We start from the raw sequence: 21,595 nt of genomic DNA, 5'->3' as shown, positions 1-21,595 counted from the left end.
ATGTTTTGTTTTGCTATGCTTTGCTAAGTTATGCTATGCTTTGTTGTGTTAGTCTATGCTATATTTTGTTTTGCTATGCTTTGTTATGCTATGCTATGCTTTGTTTTGTTATGCTATGTCTTGTTATGCTATGCTATGTTTTGTTGTATTTTGTTATGCTATGCTATGCTACATTGTATTTTGCTATGCTATGTTTTGGTTTGCTATCCTATGTTTTGTTTTGATTTGCTATGCTATGTTTTGCTATCCTATGCTTTGTTTTGTCATGCTATGCTGTGTTTTGTTATGATTTGCTATGTTTTGTTATGCTATGTTTTGTTGTATTTTATTATGCTATGATTTGTTTTGCTATGCTTTGATGTGCTATGTTTTGTTATGCTATGCTATGCTTTCTTATGCTATGTTATGTGATGCTGTGCTATTTATTTTGTGTTTGATATGCTATGCTATGTGTTGCTATGCTATATGTTTTTGTTTGTTTGCTATGCTTTGCTATGTTATGTTTTATTTTGTCATGCTATGTTTTGTTGTGTTTAGTTATGCTATGCTATGTTTTGTTGTGTTTGGTATGCTATGCTGTTTTGCTCTACTATATGTTTTGTTTTGTTAAGCTATGCTTTGCTATGCTTTGTTTTGTTTTGCTATGTTTTGTTGTGTTCTGTTATGCTATGCTATATTTTGTTGTGTTTTGCTTTGCTATGTGTTGTGTTTTGTTATGCTATGCTTTGTTTTGCTATGCTATGCTGTTTTGTTATGCTATGCTGTTGTGTTGTGTTGTATTGTGCTATGCTTTGTTTCTCTATGCTATGTTTTGTTATACTATGTTTTGTTATGCTATGCTATGCTTTGTTATGCTATGTTTTGTTATGATATGCTATGTTTTGTTCTGCTTTGCTATGTTTTGTTGTGTTTTTCTCGGTTATGCTATGCTATGTTATGCTATGCTGTTTTGTTGTGTTTTATTATGCTATGCTTTGTTTTGCTATGCTATGTTTTGTTATACTATGCTATGTTTTGCTATGCTGTGTTATGTTTTGCTGTGTTTTGCTATGCTATACTTTGTTATGCTATGCTATGTTTTGTTATGCTATGCTATGTTTTGTTGTGCTATGTTTTGTTATGCTATGCTTTGTTATGTTTTTTTATGCTATGCTATGTGTTCTTGTGTTTGGTATGCTATGCTATGATTTGTTTTGGTGTGCTATATGTTTTTGTTTTGTTATGTTATGCTATGCTATGTTGTGTTGTGTTGTGTTGTGTTTTGTTATGCTATGTTTTGTTATATTGTGTTTTATTATGCTATGCTATGTTTTGCTATCCTATGATATGTTTTGTTTTGTTATGGTATGCTGTGCTATGCTATGTTTTGGTTTGCTATGTTTTGTTGTGTGTTGTTATGCTATGCTATGTTTTGTTGTCTTTTGCCACGTTATGTGTTGTGTTTTATTATGCTATGCTTTGTATTGTTATGCTATGTTTTGTTTTGCTATCCTATGCTTTGTTTTGTTAGGCTATGCTATGCTATGTTTTGTTTTGCTATCCTATGCTTTGTTTTGGTATGGTATGCTATGTTTTGTGGTGTTTTGTTATGCTATGCTATGTTTTGTTGTGTTTGCTATGCTATGTTTTGTTATGCTATGCTGTTTTGTTGTGTTTTATTATGCTATGCTTTGTTTTTTATTCATTCAAAATCTTTATTTCAGTTAAAAAAAACCATAAAAGAGACATAGACAAAAGACAATACAATCTCTAAAAGGAACCAGCAGTGCCAAACAATATCAATTTCCAAGTTAAAACAGGCCATGAGAGATCATCAGTACAGTATCTTCTCTGAGAGAAACCAACAGTGCCAGAGAATATCAATTACAAATCCACTATTGTAGTCTGTCCATCCTAGTTCGCACAGTGCTTTGTTTTGCTATGTTATGTTTTGTTATGCTACGTTTTGTTATGCTATGCTATGCTTTGTTATGCTTTGTTATGATATGTTTTGTTATGATATGCTATGTTTTGTTATGCTTTGTTATGTATTGTTGTGTTTTGCTATGCTATGCTGTTTTGTTATGCTATCCTGTTTTGTTGTGTTTTATTATGCTATTCTTTGTTTTGCTATGCTATGTTATGTTATGCTATGCTATGCTTTGTTATGCTATGTTTAGTTATGCTATGCTATGTTTTGTTGTGTTTTGTTATACTATGCTATGCAATGTTTTGCTATGCTATGATATGTTTTGTTTTGTTATTCCATGCTTTTCTATGCTATGTTTTGTTATGTTATGCTATGTTTTGTTGTATTTTGTTATGCTATACTATGTTTTGTTGTGTTTTGCTGTTTTGTTATGCTATGTTTTATTGTGTTTTGTTATGCTATGCATTGTTTTGTTATGTTATGCTATGGTTTGTTATGCTATGCTATGTTTTGTTATGCTATGCTATGTTTTGTTATGCCATGTTTTGTTATTCTATGCTAAGCTTTGTTGTGTTTTGTTATGCTATGCTATGTTTTGTTATGCTATACTATTGTTTGTTGTGTTTTGTTATGATGTGCCATGTTATGCTTAGCTTTGCTAGGTTTGGTTGTGCTATACTTTTTCCGTTGTTTTATTATGCTATGCTGTGTTTTGTTATGCTATGCTATGTTTTGTTATGCTATGCTATGTTTTGTTTTGCTATGCTATGCTTTGTTGTGTTTTGTTATGCTATGCTATGTTTTGTTATGCTGTGCTATGCTTTGTTATGCTGTTCTGTTTTGTTGTGTTTTGTTATGCTACACTTTGTTGTGTTTTGTAATGGTATGCTATGTTTTATTGTGTTTTGCTAGGCTTTGCTATGGTATACTATGCTACATTTTGTTATGTTATGTTTTGTTGTGTTTTGTTATGCTATGCTATGTTTTGTAATGCTATGCTATGTTTTGTTTTGCTATGTTCTGTTGTGTTTTGCTATTCTATGTATTATGGTATTATATGTTTTGTTATGTTGTGCTTTGTTATGCTATGCTATGCTATGTTTTGTTTTGCTAAGATATGTTTTGTTATGCTATGTTTCATTGTGTTTTGTTATGCTATGCTGTTTTGTTATGCTATGCTATGTTTTATTGTGTTATGCTATGCTTTGCTTTATTTTGTTATGCTATGCTATGTTTTGTTATGCTATGCTATGTTTTGTTGTGTTTTGTTATGATATGCCATGCTTTGTTATGCTAGGTTTTATTTCATTTTGGTATGTTTTGTTGTGTTTTGTTTTGTTATGCTATGCTTTGTTTTGCTATGCTACGCTATGTTTTGTTGTGCTATGCTTTGTTGTGCTATGCTACCCTCTGTGTTGTTGCTATATGATATGCTTTGTTATGCTATGCTATGTTTTGTTATGCTATGTTTTGTTGTGTTTTGTTATGATATGCCATGCTATCCTTTTTTTTATGCTATGCTATGTTTTGTTTTGCTATTCCATGTTTTGTTATGCTATGTTTTGTTGTGTTTTCCTATGCTATGCTATGTTTTGTTGTGTTATGCTATGCTTTGCTTTATTTTGTTATGCTATGCTATGTTTTGCTATGCTATGCTATGCTATGTTTTGTTGTGCTATGCTTTGTTGTGCTATGCTACCTTCTGTGTTGTTGCTATATGCTATGCTTTGTTATGCTATGCTATATTTTGTTATGCTGTTTTGTTATGATATGCCATGCTATGTTTTTATGTTATGCTATGTTTTGCTATTCTATGTTTTGTTATGCTATATTTTGTTATGTTATGCTATGTTTTGTTGTGTTTTGCTATGTTTTATTGTGTTTTGTTATGCTATGCATTGTTTTGTTATGTTATGCTATGTTTTGTTATGCTATGCTATGTTTTGTTATGCTATGCTATGTTTTGTTATGCCATGTTTTGTTATTCTATGCTAAACTTTGTTGTGTTTTGTTATGCTATGCTATGTTTTGTTTTGCTATGCTAAGCTTTGTTGTGTTTTGTTATGCTATGCTATGTTTTGTTATGTCGTGCTATGCTTTGTTATGCTGTTCTGTTTTGTTGTGTTTTGTTATGCTATACTTTGTTGTGTTTTGTTATGCTATGCTATGTTTTGTTATGCTATGCTGTGTGTTTTGTGTTTTGTTATGGTATGCTATGTTTTATTGTGTTTTGCTAGGCTTTGCTATGTTATACTATGCTATATTTTGTTATGCTATGTTTTGTTGTGTTTTGTTATGCTATGCTATGTTTTGTAATGCTATGCTATGTTTTGTTTTGCTATGTTCTGTTGTGTTTTGCTATTCTATGTATTATGTTATGCAATGTTTTGTTATGTTGTGCTTTGTTATGCTATGCTATGCTATGTTTTGTTTTGCTATAATATGTTTTGTTATGCTATGTTTCGTTGTGTTTTGTTATGCTATGCTGTTTTGTTATGCTATGCTATGTTTTGTTCTGTTATGCTACGCTTTGCTTTATTTTGTTATGCTGTGCTATGTTTTGTTATGCTATGCTATGTTTTGTTGTGTTTTGTTATGATATGCCATGCTATCCTTTGTTATGCTAGGTCTGTTTCGTTTTGGTATGTTTTGTTGTGTTTTGTTATGCTATGCTATGTTTTTTTATGATATGCTATGTTTTGTTTTGCTATGTTCTGTTGTGTTTTGCTATTCTATGTATTATGTTATGCTAAGTTTTGTTATGTTGTGCTTTGTTATGCTATGCTATGCTATGTTTTGTTTTGCTATGATATGTTTTGTTATGCTATGTTTCGTTGTGTTTTGTTATGCTATGCTGTTTTGTTATGACATGCTATGTTTTATTGTGTTATGCTATGCTTTGCTTTATTTTGTTATGCTATGCTATGTTTTGTTGTGTTTTGTTATGATATGCCATGCTATGCTTTGTTATGCTAGGTTTTATTTCGTTTTGGTATGTTTTGTTGTGTTTTGTTATGCTATGCTATGTTTTGTTATGCTATGCTATGTTTTGTTGTGTTTTGTTATGATATGCCATGCTATGCTTTGTTATGCTAGGTTTTATTTCGTTTTGGTATGTTTTGTTGTGTTTTGTTATGCTATGCTTTGTTTTGCTATGCTACGCTATGTTTTGTTGTGCTATGCTTTTTTGTGCTATGCTACCCTCTGTGTTGTTGCTATATGCTATGCTTTTTAATGCATAATATGTTTTGTTATGCTATGTTTTGTTGTGTTTTGTTATGATATGCCATGCTATCCTTTGTTTTTTATGCTATGCTATGTTTTGTTTTGCTATTCCATGTTTTGTTATGCTATGTTTCGTTGTGTTTTCTTATGCTATGCTATGTTTTGTTGTGTTATGCTATGCTTTGCTTTATTTTGTTATGCTATGCTATGCTATGTTTTGTTGTGCTATGCTTTGATGTGCTATGCTACCTTCTGTGTTGTTGCTATATGCTATGCTTTGTTATGCTATGCTATGTTTTGTTATGCTATGTTTTGTTATGAAATGCCATGCTATGTTTTTATGCTATGCTATGTTTTGCTATTTTATGTTTTGTTATGCTATTTTTTGTTATGTTATGCTATGTTTTGTTGTGTTTTGATATGTTTTATTGTGTTTTGTTATGCTATGCATTGTTTTGTTATCTTATGCTATGTTTTGTTATGCTATGCTATGTTTTGTTATGCTATGCTATGTTTTGTTATGCCATGTTTTGTTATTCTATGCTAAACTTTGTTGTGTTTTGTTATGCTATGCTATGTTTTGTTATGCTATGCTATTGTTTGTTGTGTTTTGTTATGATATGTCATGTTATGCTTAGCTTTGCTAGGTTTGGTTGTGCTATAGTTTTTCCGTTGTTTTGATATGCTATGCTGTGTTTTGTTATGCTATGCTATGTTTTATTATGCTATGCTATGTTTTGTTTTGCTATGCTAAGCTTTGTTGTGTTTTGTTATGCTATGCTATGCTTTGTTATGCTGTGCTATGCTTTGTTATGCTGTTCTATTTTGTTGTGTTTTGTTATGCTATAATTTGCTGTGTTTTGTTATGCTATGCTATGTTTTGTTATGCTAGGCTGTGTGTTTTGTGTTTTGTTATGGTATGCTACGTTTTATTGTGTTTTGCTAGGCTTTGCTATGTTATACTATGCTATATTTTGTTATGCTATGTTTTGTTGTGTTTTGTTATGCTATGCTATGTTTTGTAATGCTATGCTATGTTTTGTTTTGCTATGTTCTGTTGTGTTTTGCTATTCTATGTATTATGTTATGCTATGTTTTGTTATGTTGTGCTTTGTTATGCTATGCTGTGCTATGTTTTGTTTTGCTATGATATTTTTTGTTATGCTATGTTTCGTTGTGTTTTGTTATGCTATGCTGTTTTGTTATGCTATGCTATGTTTTGTTGTGTTATGCTATGCTTTGCTTTATTTTGTTAAACTGTGCTATGTTTTGTTATGCTATGCTATGTTTTGTTATGATATGCCATGCTATGCTTTGTTATGCTAGGTCTGTTTCGTTTTGGTATGTTTTGTTGTGTTTTGTTATGCTATGCTATGTTTTGTTATGCTATGATTTGTTTTGCTATGCTACGCTATGTTTTGTTGTGCTATGCTACCCTCTGTGTTGGTGCTATATGCTATGCTTAGTTATGCTATGCTATGTTTTGTTATGCTATTATTTGTTGTGTTTTGTTATGATATGCCATGCTATCCTTTTTTTTATGCTATGCTATGTTTTGTTTTGCTATTCCATGTTTTGTTATGCTATGTTTTGTTGTGTTTTCCTATGCTATGCTATGTTTTGTTGTGTTATGCTATGCTTTGCTTTATTTTGTTATGCTATGCTATGTTTTGCTATGCTATGCTATGCTATGTTTTGTTGTGCTATGCTTTGTTGTGCTGTGCTATGCCACCCTCTGTGTTGTTGCTATATGCTATGCTTTGTTATGCTATGCTATGTTTTCTTATGCTGTGTTTTGTTGTGTTTTGTTATGATATGCCATGCTATGTTTTTTATGCTATGCTATGTTTTGTTTTGCTATTCTATGTTTTGTTATGCTATGTTTTGTTGTTTTAGGCTATGGTTTGCTTTATTTTGTTATGCTATGCTATGTTTTGTTATGCTATGCTATCTTTTGTTATGCTATGCTATGTTTTGATATGCAATGCTATGCTGTGCTTTGTTATGCTATGCTATGTTTTGTTTTGCAATGTGTTGTTATGCTATGTTTCGTTGTGTTTTGTTATGCTATGCTATGTTTTGTTATGCTATGCTATGTTTTGTTGTGTTATGCTATGCTTTGCTTTATTTTGTTATGCTATGCTATGTTTTGTTATGCTATACTATGCTATGTTATGCTATGCTATGCTCTGTTTTGTTGTGTTTTGTTATGATATGCCATGCTATGCTTTGTTTTGTTATACTAGGTTTTGTTTTGTTATGCTATGTTTTGTTATGCTATGCTATGTTTTGTTATGCTATGCTATGTTTTGTGGTGTTTTGTTATGTTATGCTACGCTCTGTTTTGTTGCCATGCTTTGTTATGCTATGCTATGTTTTGTTATGCTATGCTATGCTATGATTTGTATTGTTATGCTATGTTTTATTGTATTTTGTTATGCTATGCTGTTTTGTCATGCTATGCTTTGTTTTGCTATGCTATGCTTTGTTGTGCTATGTTTAGTTGTGTTTTTTATGCTATGCTCTGTTTTGTTGTGTTTTGCTGTGCCATGCTTTGTTATTCTATGCTATGTTTTGTTATGCTATCTTTTGTTGTGTTTGGTTAAGCCATGCTTTGATATGCTAGGCTTTGTTTTGTTATGTTATGTTATGCTATGTTTTGTTATGCTGTGCTTTGTTTTGTTATGCTCGGCTGTGTTATGCTGTTTTGTTATGCTATGATTTGTTTTGTTATGCTATGTTTTGTTGTGTTTTGTTATGCAATGCTATGTTTTGTTATGCTTTGCTTTGTTATGCTATGCTATGTTTTGTGATGCTATGCTATGTTTTGTTGTGTTTTGTTATGCTATGTTTTGTTGTGTTTTGTTATGGTATGCTATGTTTTTGTTATGCTATACTATGTTTTGTTATGCTATGTTATGCTTTGTTTTGCTATGCTATGTTTTGCAATCCTGGTGTGTGGTTGTGTGTCTGTGTGGTTGTGTGTGGGGTTGTGTGCGTGTGGGTTTGTGTGTGTGGGGTAGTGTGAGTGGGGTTGTGTGTTTGGGGTTGTGTGTGTGGGTGTGTGTGTGCGTGTGTGGGAGTTGTGTTTGGGGGGTTGTGTGTGTGGGGTTGTGGTTGTATGTGTGGAGGTTGTGTGTATGGGGGGTTGAGGTTGTTTGTGTAGGGGGTGTGTTGTGTGGGGTTGTGTGTGTGGGTTGTGGTTGTGTGGGGGGTTGTGTGTGGGGTTGTGTGGTTGTGTGTGGGTTTGTGTGTGTGGGGTGTTGTGTGTGGGGGGGTTGTGTGTGTAGAGGGTTGTGTGTGGGGTTGTGTGTGTGGGGGTTTGTGTGTGTTTTTGGGGTTGTGGGTGGTTGTGTGTATGGGGAGTTATGTGTGTGATGGGGTGTGGGTGTGTGTGTGTGGGGTTGTGTATGTGTGTGGGGTTGTGGTTGTGCATGTGGTTGTGGTTGTGTGTGTGGGGGGTTGTGTGGTGTAGGGTTGTGTGTGTTTGGGTAGGTGTGTGTGTGGGGTTGTGTGTGTGCGGAGTTGTGTTTGTGGGGTTGTGTGTGTGGGGGGTTGTGTGTGGGTATGCGTGTGAGGGTGTTGTGTGTGTGGGGTTGTGGTTTTGTGTGGGGGGTTGTGTGGTATGGGGTTGTGTTTGTGTGGGTTGTGGGTATGTGTGTGGGGGTTTGTGTGTGAGGTTGTGTGTGTGTGTGGGGTTGTGTATGTGTGGGGTTGTGTGGTTGTGTGTGTGTGGGGTTGTTTGTGTGTGGGGTTGTGTGTGGGGTTGTGTGGTTGTGGAGTTGTGTGTGTGGGGAGGTTGTGTGTGTGTGCGGGATTGTGTGTGGTTATGTGTGGGGGTGTGTGTGGGGTGTTGTGCATGTGTTTGTGGGGTTGTGTGTGTGTTTGTGTGTGTGGGAGGTTGTGTGTGTGGGGTTGTGTGAGGTTGTGTGTGTTGGGGGTTGTGTGTGTGGGCTGTGTGTGGGGGTTGTGTGAGTGGGTTGTAGTTGTGCATGTGTGTGGGGTTGTGGTTGTGTGTGGGGGGTTGTGTGGTGTGGGGTTGTGAGTGGGCGTTTGTGGTGTTGTGTGTGGGGTTATGTGGGGGTTGTGTGTGTGGGGGGTTGTGTGTGTGTGTGTAGGGTTGTGAGTGGGGTTGTGTGTGTGGGGTTGTGTGTATGTGTGGTTGTGTGTGGGGGGTTGTGTTTGGGGGTTGTGTTTGTGTGGAGGGTTGTGCATGTGTGTGTGTGGGGTTGTGTGTGAGTGGGGGGTTGGGTGTGTGTATGTGTGATTGTGTGTTTGTGGGGGATTGTGCACGTGTGTGGGGGGTTGTGCATGTGTGTGGGGGGTTGTGCGTGTGTGTGGGGGGTTGTGTGTGTGGTGTGTGTTTGTGTGGATTGTGTGTGTGGGGTTGTGTGTGTGGGGGGTTGTGTGTTTGTGGGGTTGTGTGTGTGGGGGGGTTGTTTGGGGGGTGAACCTGGAAAAATTGAGAGCTCTGTGGCAGGTGGGAGTAGTGGGGAGGGTGCTGCTTTAAGAAAGTGGCTTCACATGTGTACTCGCTGTTAAGTGATGAACTGCACTTTGAAATGGTTTTACAGCAAGCAGTACATGCACATTGACAAAAACTGTTAGAGTGCTCCAACAAACGCACTGTGAAAGAACACACAGACATACATATTTTGGAACCTGGTTACATCAAACGGAGTGTCCACAATGCCCTCAACGTAAATCAGTGCCATTAAAAGCGGTTTCTCGCTGCAATGGCGAATTCCAGGTGTGAACGAGACTCCTGTCAAGAAGCTCTAAAGAAAATGTTCCAAGCTGCGGGACTTGGAGTGGTTGTGTGTGGGGGGTTGTGTGGTATTGAGTTGTGTATGTATGTATGGGTTGTGGTTGTGTGTTTGGTGTTGTGTGTGTGGGGTTGTGTGTGGGGTTGTGTGCGTGGGGTTGTGTGTGTGGGGTTGTGTGTGGGGTTGTGTGGTTGTGTGTGTGGGTTTGTATGTATGATGTTGTGGGGTTGTGTGTCTGCGGGGGGTTGTGTGTGTGTAGGGGGTTGTGTGTGGGGGGTTGTGTGTGTGTTTGTGGGGTTGTTTGTGTGTGTGGTTTTGTGTGTGTGGGGTTGTGGGTGTGTGGGGGGTTGGGTGTGTGGGGTTGTGTGTGGTTGTGTGTGCGGGGGGTTGTGTGTGTGGTTGTGTGTGGGGTTGTGTGTGTGTGTAGGGTTGTGGTTGTGTGTGGCATTGTGGTTGTGTGTGGGGGGTTGTGTGGTGTGGGGTTGTGTGTGTGTGGGGTTGTGTGTGGGGGGTTGTGCGTGTGGGGGGTGTGTGTGGGGGGGTTGCGTGTGTGGGGTTGTGGTTTGTGTGTGAGGGGTTGTGTGGTGTGGGGTTGTGTGTGTGTGTTGTGCTTATCAAGTCAAGTCAAGTCAAGTCAAAAGAAGTCTTTATTCGATTATTCATCTTAAAAGACATGCTACACATCCAACATTATATCTTCATTTCTAAAGTGCATGGCAATTTGTTTAAAAAAATAACTTCATGTGAAGTTAAAAACATGAACTAAGACAGAATTAAATCATTTATACACGACTTCATTTGCAAAGTTAAAAATTAAACATGATAGAAAAAAGACAGTTAATACTAAATGACACAGTCTAGTTGGGACCTTATTGCTTATTTAACTGGGAACTTAGTGCGAGTTAAGCAACCTCAAGCGTAGAGTTATGTTATGTTATGTTACAGCCACACTTTTTGAGCGCACGGCTACCCCAAAGGGTGTCCCGGCGCTTTAGCAAAGAGGCCTGAAAAAAAACCCAGAAAACCCAGAGGCGGATACACTATAGACGCACTGATTATACAGAAAAGAGGACGGTCTTCAACTCCCTCCTAAAGGCCAGAAGGTTATTAGCCTTGCGTAGAGAAGGAGGGAGCTCATTCCAGAGTTGTGTGTGTGGGCTGTGTGTGGGGGTTGTGTGAGTGGGTTGTAGTTGTGCATGTGTGTGGGGTTGTGGTTGTGTGTGGGGGGTTGTGTGGTGTGGGGTTGTGAGTGGGCGTTTGTGGTGTTGTGTGTGGGGTTATGTGGGGGTTGTGTGTGTGGGGGGTTGTGTGTGTGTGTAGGGTTGTGAGTGGGGTTGTGTGTGTGGGGTTGTGTGTATGTGTGGTTGTGTGTGGGGGGTTGTGTTTGGGGGTTGTGTTTGTGTGGAGGGTTGTGCATGTGTGTGTGTGGGGTTGTGTGTGAGTGGGGGGTTGGGTGTGTGTATGTGTGATTGTGTGTTTGTGGGGGATTGTGCACGTGTGTGGGGGGTTGTGCATGTGTGTGGGGGGTTGTGCGTGTGTGTGGGGGGCTGTGTGTGTGGTGTGTGTTTGTGTGGATTGTGTGTGTGGGGTTGTGTGTGTGGGGGGTTGTGTGTTTGTGGGGTTGTGTGTGTGGGGGGGTTGTTTGGGGGGTGAACCTGGAAAAATTGAGAGCTCTGTGGCAGGTGGGAGTAGTGGGGAGGGTGCTGCTTTAAGAAAGTGGCTTCACATGTGTACTCGCTGTTAAGTGATGAACTGCACTTTGAAATGGTTTTACAGCAAGCAGTACATGCACATTGACAAAAACTGTTAGAGTGCTCCAACAAACGCACTGTGAAAGAACACACAGACATACATATTTTGGAACCTGGTTACATCAAACGGAGTGTCCACAATGCCCTCAACGTAAATCAGTGCCATTAAAAGCGGTTTCTCGCTGCAATGGCGAATTCCAGGTGTGAACGAGACTCCTGTCAAGAAGCTCTAAAGAAAATGTTCCAAGCTGCGGGACTTGGAGTGGTTGTGTGTGGGGGGTTGTGTGGTATTGAGTTGTGTGTGTATGTATGGGTTGTGGTTGTGTGTTTGGTGTTGTGTGTGTGGGGTTGTGTGTGGGGTTGTGTGCGTGGGGTTGTGTGTGTGGGGTTGTGTGTGGGGTTGTGTGGTTGTGTGTGTGGGTTTGTATGTATGATGTTGTGGGGTTGTGTGTGTGCGGGGGGTTGTGTGTGTGTAGGGGGTTGTGTGTGGGGGGTTGTGTGTGTGTTTGTGGGGTTCTTTGTGTGTGTGGTTTTGTGTGTGGGGTTGTGGGTGTGTGGGGGGTTGGGTGTGTGGGGTTGTGTGTGGTTGTGTGTGCGGGGGGTTGTGTGTGTGGTTGTGTGTGGGGTTGTGTGTGTGTGTAGGGTTGTGGTTGTGTGTGGCATTGTGGTTGTGTGTGGGGGGTTGTGTGGTGTGGGGTTGTGTGTGTGTGGGGTTGTGTGTGGGGGGTTGTGCGTGTGGGGGGTGTGTGTGGGGGGGTTGCGTGTGTGGGGTTGTGGTTTGTGTGTGAGGGGTTGTGTGGTGTGGGGTTGTGTGTGTGTGTTGTGCTTATCAAGTCAAGTCAAGTCAAGTCAAAAGAAGTCTTTATTCGATTATTCATCTTAAAAGACATGCTACACATCCAACATTATATCTTCATTTCTAAAGTGCATGGCAATTTGTTTAAAAAAATAACTTCATGTGAAGTTAAAAACATGAACTAAGACAGAATTAAATCATTTATACACGACTTCATTTGCAAAGTTAAAAATTAAACATGATAGAAAAAAGACAGTTAATACTAAATGACACAGTCTAGTTGGGACCTTATTGCTTATTTAACTGGGAACTTAGTGCGAGTTAAGCAACCTCAAGCGTAGAGTTATGTTATGTTATGTTACAGCCACACTTTTTGAGCGCACGGCTACCCCAAAGGGTGTCCCGGCGCTTTAGCAAAGAGGCCTGAAAAAAAAACCAGAAAACCCAGAGGCGGATACACTATAGACGCACTGATTATACAGAAAAGAGGACGGTCTTCAACTCCCTCCTAAAGGCCAGAAGGTTATTAGCCTTGCGTAGAGAAGGAGGGAGCTCATTCCAGAGTCGAGCTGCCATATACTGAAAAGACCGACCTCCCATCCGCACTCGTTTGACCACAGGCACCTCCACTTTAGCCAAATCAGCTGATCTTAATTTCCTCCGTGGAACATAGAAAGCAATGCGCTTCCTGAGGTAATCGGGGCCAGTAGTGTGGAGGGCTTTAAACGCCAGCGTGTCCAAGCCCAACCTAGGTATTTTGCAACTCCTATTACTATCAAGGGCGATAGATCAGATTTTAGGATCCTACAGGCTATGGATGCTGAACGAGTGCCCAGAATTCTACATAGTGGACGAAGCCACTTCTTCCTAGGGGCAGCATACAGGGGGCAAACAAAAAGAAAATGACACACACTTTCACCCAGCCTAATACACAGTGGACAGTGCTCTGGCCCTCCCTTACCCCATGATGTAGTTAGGCACCTCAGTAGTAACGAGCCAACTCTCAGTTGATGGAAAAGTTTGCGATCCAGGGGCTTGGTGATGACATCCCAGTACTTTTCAAAGGAAGAGACATCCTTCAAAAGAACAAATGTCATTGTTAAAGAACTTCCTGTCATTTCCGAGTGTCTTTTACCAACAAACCATTCCCAGTATAAATTTCTCAGCTCCTTTTTGGGTGGAAAGGTGGCCGAGTCAAGGTTGTTCACCAAGTCACCAAGTCCCATGGCGCACAGAGTGGATCTTACCCCTTTGAACCATCCTAATTTATCAGAGCCCAGAAAATTCCTTCCCTCTAGGCATGCTTTGGTGTAGAGCAGCAGCTCAGGTGTAGTCCACAAACGCCGCCAAAATGCTAGAGGTCTGAATCTCGCTAGGTCTTCCACTGGTTGGCACCCGAGGTCATACAAAAGCGGGATGCGCGGAGATGATTTTGGTAGTCCAATCGCCGCCCTAAGAAATTTATTTTGAGCCACCTTTAGGGGATCCAGGTTACTGAAGCCCCAGAGCTCTGCTCCATACAGAACAGAGGGCAACATTTTTGTGCCGTAAATTTTCATGAGCTGGGAAATTGGCCGAGTATAGGAGCTTTTATGTTCTTTGAGGAGAGCTCCTCCAATTTGCGCATGTTTTAGTGCCAAGAGCTCGACTTGCGGTTTCCAACTAAGGTTTTCACTAAAAGTGACACCTAAGTATGTGAATAGCGTAGTCTGCTCAAGGGTGGTGCCACCCATTGTAACTCTGGCAGCAGTTGGAGATGTTCCTCTCAGCACCATAAACTTTGTTTTGGAAATGTTAACCTCCAGCTCATGCTCGCGGCAAAACAACTCAAATCTTGACAGGGCCTGCTGGAGACCCTGCCTCGTCTTAGATATTCATTAATGAAATGGGGTAACCCAAATGATCTAGGACCTGGGTGACTAACGATATTAAAAAACAATGGTCCACAGACTGTTATTCACAATGTTACAATCAATCAACAGTTTTACTTTATAGTCAGAGTATAGTCATCTACTCTAATCCACTAAATTGGATAAACTCAAAAAACGCAACAGCAAAGATCAAACGTTCAGTGGTGATCTATTTATTTTACTACCACTCTTCAACAATGTACATAATTATACAAAAATATAAAATTACATCTGGGTCAAGTTGGTTGCCTCAAGTGGAGCGTGCAAAAATAGAAAGGAGTGATAAAGTTCAGTGATGAGAAAAGAAAGGAGTTGCAAAGATTGGTGACATAAAAACAATTATTATAATTAAACACAAGGATACACTCGTCATCCCTAGACTAAAGCCTGGCCTTCCGAAAGTCAACCATCAATTATACTGTGATCAAAAACCTAAATTGGTAATTTATAATGCACGAGAGAGAGTCTATGGGTCCAGGCCAATGTTAAATAGGCGTCGACGTTTCGACTCGGCTTATGGCCTCCCGGTGGTTTAAACCTGGGCCTTGCGAGTCTTCATCAGGACTGTATCGGGCAACCTTACACCAGTGAGTGACCCTACAAGACAAAATAATTTTGTCTAAGATAGCTGTTGCGAACAATGATTTAAATTTAAAAAGAAAGGAAAACGCGAGGGTCAATTGCTTACCCTGGCGATGCAGAATATTCTGATGTGTTTTTCTTATTAATCATTCAATGAAACGTCCTCCTTGTCATATGTGTAGCCAATGGGAGGATCGGTCAGGGTTCTATAGTGTTAAGAAAAAACCCTGTAAGCATTATTATCCAAGGCTACCTCTGATAACCTCAAACTACATCTAGTACTGAATTCTCAGTTACCTGTGTTTGTCAAATGATGGAGTTCAATCAATGTACATCCAGTCGGTGTTCCAGTCAGAGAGAGTACCTCCCAGCTGGAGCCGATATTTAATTTAGCTGAAAAAAGAAGGGTGCCTATATTTAGTTCAACACACAAAACACCCTAGGCATCTAGATCCAAGACTCAGTACGATTATTCAAGGGTCATCGCTTACCTAATTTTCACAAAGGGGAGCATAAGTTTGGCGTAAGTACGGCTGGTCCACTTCACGTATAGGTCTATTCCAATGAATGCTATAAGGGAAGGAAGATCGCATTAGGTTACTAATCCATTCCCAGGAAATCTTAGAAAAAAGGGGATGTACAGGTACTCGGAAGCTTACCTAAGTGAATTATAATTGAATTATAATTTGTTTAGAGTATCCCGAGCTTCGTCACGAGCGGGTTTGCATTTGCTAAACCAAACGAGAAAGGCTCTTTTGACAAACGTCCAACATAGAGGAAGGACTACCCAGCGCGATCTAATTCCATGGAAAAACCGGGCCATCTTGAAACGGCGAATTACCTCTGCAATTGCCTAATGGCGGCCACACATTGCCTAGATTTTACATTATTGTAACTCCAACAGACCTGTAAGCACGCCATTAGGAAGACCGTTAATCTACAATTGGTGATACCGGAAGCGGTCCAGCATTACCAGAGGCTCTTTGAATGGCATCTGACGAGGTCTGATTGTGTGGAAACCCACGCCATCTTGAAACGGTGACAAACTGGCGGTCACGCACTGCCTTGGAATATAGCTTAAATTATTGTGACTCCTAGGTCTATAACTTCGCTAATAGAAAGGCCGTTCGTCTACAGATTTATAGTAGCGAATTGTATGAAGGCGGTCCAACAAAAAGAAAAGACTTGCTTCCCGTTCTAGCTGCCATACTGGAGAAGTAGACTGCATAGCAGTCAATACTGGTACAGAGATCACCGACACCTGACAGTTATTACTGGTGACCTGTGAGCTTGCTTCGTATGATGATGACCTCGATATTTTGGACCCCCCTGGTCTCCGGTAATGAGGTCTGCCAATTAGATACAGGTATCGAGGCATTAGGTTCACAAACCCATATACATAAAACATTACAAAAACATTTATAAACACAATTTACTTTGTACCACAATATTAAAACAAATACATATCAGCTAATACATGGATGATATTTATGATATTTTTCTAGTGTCCCACCATATTAGATTATTTGGATCAAGTCAGTTCACCTCATTATACAAGCAAGAGGGACACTTGTCTGCTAATCTCCTCCACTTCGTTCAATCCTGTTTTTACAGTATTCAGAAGGTGTATCCATAGGCATTCTCGTTTATTCAGAATCATACCCAGGTCTCCTCCTCTGGGATTAGATCTCACCTTTTCGATGACCCACCATCGAAGGCTATCAGGGTCATGTTCGAATCTGATAAAGTGATCTACTAGGGGTGCCCCTCTGTGTCTTACACCGTATTCTGCTAGTATGTTGAAGGATGCGGCATTTAACTTTTTGAGTAGTCTGCCCAACATATAAGAAACCACATGGGCACTTGATGACATAAATCACACCAGTGGTATTACAATTGCTGTGGCTTTTCAGGGTGTGGGTAATGTCATTGTGTGTAAAGGTGGTGCATTCCAAAGTGAGTAAACAAGCTTTACAGGCACCACACTTGGTGTGTCCTAACACAGGTGGTAAGCCCCACAAAGTTGTTTGACTATTTTGTTGTGGAAGGGGCAGAAGGGATTTAACCAGGTGGTCCCTGATGTTTTTTCCTTTCCTGAAGGCATGTAGCGGAGGAGGCATTCCTCCTAATTCCTCTTCTACCAAGTGCCAATGACGGTTTATCACCTTCTTTATCATGCTACTCTTGGTGTTAAAGGTGGTTACACACACCAAGCGTTCTGCATTTTTTTCTTTCTGTTGTACATTCAATAGGTGTTCTCGATGGTTATGCCATGCATGTTTGCGTGCTTTTTTTAGGAGGCGTGGTGGATAACCCCGTTCAATCAATCTCCCAACTAACAGAGACGATTCCTCAAAGTAATCCTCCTTTTTAGTGCAGTTCCTCCGCAACCTCAGAAATTGGCCAAATGGCAAATTATCTCTGAGGTTGCGGGGAAGATGACTTGTGTACCTTAGGAGGGTATTCCTTTCACTAGGTTTTCTATACAAACTAGTGTATAACGTGCCAGCTTCAGCCTTAATCTGAATGTCCAGAAAGTTAATGCACAGGTTATCAGATTCTAATGTGAACTGAATATTTCTAGAACAGTTATTGAGCCAATTATGAAAACCTGCAAGAGCCACCTTGTTGCCCTCCCATATTGCCAAAACATCATCAATATATCGGGCCCACAAGGAAATGTGGTTCCGATACGGGTTGATTTGGTTTAAGACAAACTCACTCTCAAATTCGTTCATGAAAATTATCGCCAGATTCGGTGCGAAACTTGCCCTCATAGCTACTCCACTGGTCTGGATGTAATATTTGTTCTGAAACATGAAATAATTTTTAGTCATAGCTATGGTGAGAAGATTTATAATGAACTCGGTGGAAACTCTGTGGGGCGCCGGTCTCTGATTTAAGACCCTTTCAATGCAAACCAAAGCAGCCCGCTGGGGAATATTAGTGTAAAGGGACGTGATGTCCATGGTGACTAACAAAGAGGTGGTTTGGTCAAACGTACGTCCCTCTACCAACTGTATAGTTTGTGTGGTGTCTCGTAAGTATGTCGGCGTCGATGTAGCTATTGGTTTTAAAAAGACGTCCACGTACTTACACAGAGATTCCAGAAGGGAACCACACCCCGAAATAATTGGGAGACCAGGAGGATCAGTCAACCGTTTGTGGACTTTGGGGAGCGTGTATATCGTTGGCATCCGTGGATGTTTGTTGTTCAGAAACTCATGTTCTAACTTATTTATCAAACCATCATCCAGGGCTGACTTCGTGATGGTTTTAATTAGAAGACTAATTTCTTTGGTAGGGTCTTTTTTTAAAAGAGCATAGTTACCCTCTACTGAAAGCTGGGAAAGAATCTCCTCTTTGTATTTGTCAGTGCTTTGGACAACTATTGCTCCCCCCTTGTCTGCGGGTTTTATTACTATATTGCCATTGTTCTTCAAGGCATACAAGGCTTCCTTTTCTTCTTTTTTCAAGTTGTATGGGACATACTGCCGGCTGGCCAGTGTGCTATCTATGTCCCATAGGACTACTTGTTCATATGCTAGTTCTTTAGGCTCCAACATGTGCACCGGAGGGTTGAACCTTGATGGAGGTCTCAAAGCACTACCTGAAAAAACAGGATTATAAGGGATTTTCAGAAAGTAATGTTTAAGTCGCACTTTTCTGAAAAACTGATGTAACTCGATTTTCAGATTGAAGTTATTAGGCATAGAAGTAGGGACAAATGAAAGTCCCTTAGATAGGACATCATGTTCCAGTGGTGTGAGTTCATGCTCAGACAGATTCATGACAGGGTTATCTTTTGAATAGACTACCATCGGTAATGCTTCTGTCGAGTTCGTATATCCCCCTGGTATTCTTGCTGGTTCTGGGGCTGTTTCTTCCCTCTCCCTGTTCCTAGATTCCAAGTGACACCTCGTGTTCCCCTGGGCCTGCCCCAGGGACGTCCTCTGCCACGAGGACTCCACCATTGGTACTGACCTAAAAAAGGTTGATATTCAGAATAATTCTGAGTAAAGTTGTTGGGGTGTCCACCCGTGCTGGTGCTAGGGCGTTCAGATTCGCTGTCTGAGCTGCTGCCAGCAGAGGAGCCCGAGAAAGTGTTGTATTTCTTGTAGCCCCCCCCTGCCTCTGCTCGATAGACCGCCTCTCTGATCTCTTACAAAATACCCTTCTTGGAGATAGGGGTAGGTGTTCTTTTTATCATACACTTGTATATCCCTAGTAACCTTATCCAATTTTGTGCTCTGGGTATAGATGTCAAATTCTCGTATAGTTGCGTATAGGTTTTCATATTTGGCTCAATAACTGTTCTAGAAATATTCAGTTCACAATAGAATCTGATAACCTGTGCATTAACTTTCTGGACATTCAGATTAAGGCTGAAGCTGGCACGGTATACACTAGTTTGTATAGAAAACCTAGTGAAAGGAATACCCTCCTAAGGTACACAAGTCATCATCCCCGCAACCTCAGAGATAATTTGCCATTTGGCCAATTTCTGAGGTTGCGGAGGAACTGCACCAAAAAGGAGGATTACTTTGAGGAATCGTCTCTGTTAGTTGGGAGATTGATTGAACGGGGTTATCCACCAAAAAGTCCGAGGTTTACTCGTTGTCCTGCACCGAGGCATATATTTACAAGTACTCAAAACGATATATTTACAGATGTCAAACACAATTATTACAAAACAAAAAGACAAAACATTAAGCACTTTTGACCGAACAGATCAGAAAAGTCATTTCTTATGATAGTACCCTACTACCTATTACAACCAGACCACTCTAGTACAATTTTCATTAACGCTCTGGTCTGGTATCATACAGGCATGCGATTCATATTATGTTCAGTTTATTTCATATGACACATTAAACAAGCCTTATATGAAAGAAAAAAACATTCGAAATTCAAGCGAATGTGTGAGAAGCCGACGCGTTTCCGCGTACGTATTTTATTTATCGGGCTCTTCTTCAGGGCTTTGAGTTGGGTACCTGTTTGGGCATAAGCGGAAGGGCTTATTTAGTATGGGACCTTTATTAGCATCGTCACTGGTTAATACGATATAGCAAGTTATTGTTACCTTATCGTAGAATTTTATGCTGGTTTGATCCATTCCTTAAGGGATCTTGGCTGAACAAATTCCCTGTGTTCTGCAATACAAACAATTCAATTGTTTCTGTTTGTTGTTCACGGGGACTATGTGTTAGTTGTTTTCTAAAGAAATTAAAAGCCGTGACTCACATGAGTTAGGGGTGATACATGTCTTCCAGTCGATGTTTCTTGTTGTTTGTTTTGGCAGTTGGTTAATATCTGTAACAATAATGGCGCGCTTTTTTTAGTTCCCATAGTTTAAAAATATATTTAGGCAGGTAAGGCTCGTGGGCTGGCCGCCCAGATAATATGCACTTACTTTTGGTTATTTGCCAGGGCGCGGTGCACCATGCTATTCCCAGACGAGGTTGAAGGGGAAGTGGAATCCGCCACCTCTTCTTACTTTATTTACAATTCACCGTTTATCTGCAAAGGTGAGGGGGATCATATCTTAGCAAAACGTGTTTCCCACATTTATGGTACATGTCATGTGAAGTTTGCAAAAGTTGCATAAACTTACTTCGTTCGATTCAGGAGCATGCCGAATGCTGGGTTATTCAGTAGGTGGGGGTGCTGCCCTTTACAGTCTTAATTGAGGGTTGCCGCCTGTGCTGCGGATACAGAAATGAAAAATATATTGTACTTTCTGTACCCTGCATACTCATGCTATTTTTATTAAGCGGGCGTGCGCGGCGTTTTACCTGCAACTTTCAGTGCTGCTTCTATCTGCCACAGAATCACTCGTGTGAGTGACTATTGCGGTCACATGATTCCTTAAGGCTTGTCATGTGACGTGTAGTTTCGAACTTCAATTGATCAAGAGGACATTTAATTTAACACTTCTGGGACGTGTAGTCCAAAAGCTTCATTAAGTCCGTGGAGTGTTGTTTTTCATGTAATAAAAGGCAAACTTATGACAGTGGTCAAAGTTACATGCGGCCCGTTTACAGATTATAGCATTCTCCGTATTCATTCAAACCTGTACTCACGCAGTCATATTTTAAAATCAGATATGCTTCTCTCTGTAGTAGTAGCGCTTCAACATTTCCACCTCGTAGGGGAGCCTTTATTTTTGACAATACTGACCATTTTAAATCTTTTTCTGAGTGGCCTTGATCGATGCAGTGTTGGACCATTGGTGCATTCAATACCTTTTGTTTGATCCTTGATCGGTGTTGCGCCAATCTTTGTGTGATTTGTTGTGTGGTTTTACCGATATACAGTTTGTCGCAAGGACAAATAATCACATAGATAATGTTTTTGCTTTTACAATTAGTGAACTCTGTGTGAGTCCATCTAATGGTGTTGTGTTCAAACAAAGAACCTTCAATAGTGCTTGCGCACGATATACAGGTTCCACACTTATGATGGCCCTTCACTGGATCAAACTTCCATAATGAGCGTAAGTCACTCTTCATTTGGGGGATACTCAAGTCAGCCCTTATTATTTGCTGTCCTATGCTTTTGTTTTTTCTCAGTGCAAACATCGGTTTGGGAAATGGGATATTCAAGTTGGACAATAAATGCCAATTTTTCAAGATTATTGATTTGAATTTGTTGGT

General features: G+C 39.9%; 1 long non-coding RNA gene across 1 annotated transcript; it reads right to left on the bottom strand.

The window, feature by feature from the left end:
- Positions 1–20,021: 20,021 nt before the first annotated feature.
- On the bottom strand, positions 20,022–20,624 carry LOC144798652 (uncharacterized). Its single transcript, XR_013603595.1, has 4 exons — positions 20,554–20,624; positions 20,353–20,459; positions 20,184–20,252; positions 20,022–20,092 (listed from the first exon to the last, which is right to left on the bottom strand). It is a non-coding gene; the product is annotated as an uncharacterized LOC144798652 (long non-coding RNA).
- Positions 20,625–21,595: the final 971 nt, after the last annotated feature.

Source organism: Lissotriton helveticus, chromosome 12 (assembly GCF_964261635.1).
Source record: "Lissotriton helveticus chromosome 12, aLisHel1.1, whole genome shotgun sequence".
Taxonomy (NCBI): Eukaryota; Metazoa; Chordata; class Amphibia; order Caudata; family Salamandridae; genus Lissotriton; species Lissotriton helveticus.
Note: the sequence above shows the minus strand (reverse complement) of the source record. Positions and strands in the feature narration are given on the sequence as shown.